The sequence below is a fragment of the Poecilia formosa genome, unplaced genomic scaffold, assembly GCF_000485575.1.
Source record: "Poecilia formosa unplaced genomic scaffold, Poecilia_formosa-5.1.2 Scaffold0, whole genome shotgun sequence".
Classification (NCBI taxonomy): Eukaryota; Metazoa; Chordata; class Actinopteri; order Cyprinodontiformes; family Poeciliidae; genus Poecilia; species Poecilia formosa.
The window spans coordinates 290,420-292,867 of NW_006799939.1; the positions used below are offsets into that span (position 1 = coordinate 290,420).

Genomic DNA, 2,448 nt, shown 5'->3' on the forward strand with positions numbered 1-2,448 from the left:
TTTATGATCCTGCTATAAAACCAAAATGATTAATATTCTGGATAATTGATGGTACAAGTAGATCATAATTCACTTGGGGAACAAAATGTTGATACCCAACACATCAGCAGAAATATCTCGACACATAAATGAAATCAAATCAAATTGTCTGTGATTTTGATATGTATTTGGTAAACACCAGTTGAAGCAGGTGAAAACCTGCATAATACTTTAAAAAATTACTTGCACACCTGGATTTTTTTTTTCCCCCGTCACATTTTGTCCTGGTGCAGTTACAAACCTAAGAATATTTCACCATTCATTCACAAGTCACATTTTGTATTTTAGTTTCGTTCTCAATACAAACATACTTCACTCTTATTTGTAAAAATAATAAAAAAAGAGAACCACAAGTAATTGTCCTTCCACTTCCAACTACGCATTACACTGTTTTGGTCCGTCATAAAATACACGTATAAAACCAACTTGATTCCATATTTGTCAAAATAACAAAAAGTTCAAGAAGCCCAAATGCTCTTTAAAGGCACAGTTGCATGTATAGGTAATTGTTGTCTCTTAACCCCTCTCAACAACTGTAACATCCAAAATCCTCTAATAAAGGTCAAAATATGTTTATTCTAAGTGAAACTGCTAAAGTATTGATTGATTTGCTGACTCGCTGAATTATTGATTGTCTAGTTGCTGTCATAGATCAAGTCTGCTTGTGGTGCTGCCTGCTGTCTGTTCTGAGATACAAATATCCCAACACAAGCTGTGGAATCCCATCAGTTAATAATGCATGCCCCAATTTCTGTTGTACTACACAGCATCTATTCTTTGTGTGCCGTTGTCTCTGTGTGTGTCTGTGCTTGGGTGTGTGTGTGCATGTGTGTGTGTGTGCGTGCGCGCACGCACAAACTTCTGTCCTCTCCTTTTATCCGAGCAGGTGAGACGTTGATCACGTCTACTTGCGAGCGGATCTGGCTGCACATCCCTGCACAGTGTGATCCGGTGGTGTATTTAAGTTCGTCTGATGATTCATTTAGTCAAAAATGTGAGCGCATGTAGACATGACACACCAGTCACAGAGAGTCCCCCTCTTTGTGTTTGTCGTTTTCATGCACACTTTGCTTATCTCAGGTTAGTAAATCAGGCTTGCCATGCATTCAGGAAACAGACATATGCATGTTTTCAAGCTTTTTTTCCCCCACCATCTGATGCATGTTTTTCTCTCTTACACAAACACATTTACTCGCATCACAGTGAAGCTCTGGGTTATATGGGCAAACGATGCTCAAAGTTTCACACTAACACGGGGGCCCAATCAAACGTTGCACAGGCAGACAGACACGCGGTTCTTGTTTTGTTTGAGCAAATGATTTGTGTAGCTGTGAAGCTCGTTACATCCATCCAGCAGCGCCTTACATTATTCCACAGCTCTCTATACAGCTCCTTTGATGCTTTGTAAGCACATTTCTTCTGCCTCTCTGTGTGTCAGTTATACTGCATTGTTCTCTAGTGAAATATGGATGCAGCAGCACCCCCTTATATTTGGGAGATCATCGCTTACTTTGAAATATTGAGGCAGGAGCCGTCGAGAGGAGATCATTACTCAATTTGTATCATCCACTTGAGTTGCCGCTAATAAAAGCAGGAGTTGTGGATTCTCGTCTTGTTGGCAGCTGTTGTCAATTTGTCACCTGTGAAGTGGTGTGAAACTTTAGACGTGGGGGGAAAAATTTTAAGTAGGTGGATCATTAAGTGGGTTTCCTACATTGTTCCTGTTTGTTGTTTTTTTTTGCCCTTTATTTGAAATTAATTCAAATTTTAAAAGTGTGGTAAAGTTAGATTGGTTAGAATAGATAATTACACTAATAGGGGAAAAGAGGTTACATTTTAGTTTTTTGTTTGTTTTTTCAGGAGCTAAGATGTGATGCAAGACTCAAACTAGAAGAGCTACAAATTTCTCAGCTGATTTTAAAGTTGGAAATACAGTAGTTTAAAAAAAAAAACTGAAATATTTTAGACCGTCTTAGCTATTGAAAGATTAAAATCATAGTTACATGGCCAGTAGAAATACACCTGCCTGTTTCCTTACATATGTCAAGTATTTTTAGGCAAGTGTTCTTTATCATCACAATATAATTACCAGTTAATGCACTTCAAGCAAAAGGATGCCACAATCCAAAATTGAATGGTCCAATGACGCAATTACAGTAACATGAAACCTCTACCATTAATTTTTCACCACACAAGCCAAAAGAAAATAAAAACTGTCTAAAATCCCTAAACAATCCACCGTAATGACAATTTGTATGCTTACTTTGCAGAAGAGCTGAGTCATTTTTACTAAACCAGACAGACCCCCGACACTAGAGACTAGTGTATTTAGACTCTCTAGATATGCTAAGATCCATCTATTTTTCATTTTCATTTTACTGCATATAAAACATAATTATTCATCCATGT

The 2,448-nt window shown here is 37.7% G+C and overlaps 1 long non-coding RNA gene across 1 annotated transcript; it reads right to left on the reverse strand.

The window, feature by feature from the left end:
* Nucleotides 1-246: 246 nt before the first annotated feature.
* LOC107832920 (uncharacterized) lies at nucleotides 247-1,965 on the reverse strand. The gene is made up of 2 exons (XR_001658689.1): nucleotides 891-1,965; nucleotides 247-842 (listed from the first exon to the last, which is right to left on the reverse strand). It is a non-coding gene; the product is annotated as an uncharacterized LOC107832920 (long non-coding RNA).
* Between the last annotated feature and the right edge of the window lie 483 nt (nucleotides 1,966-2,448).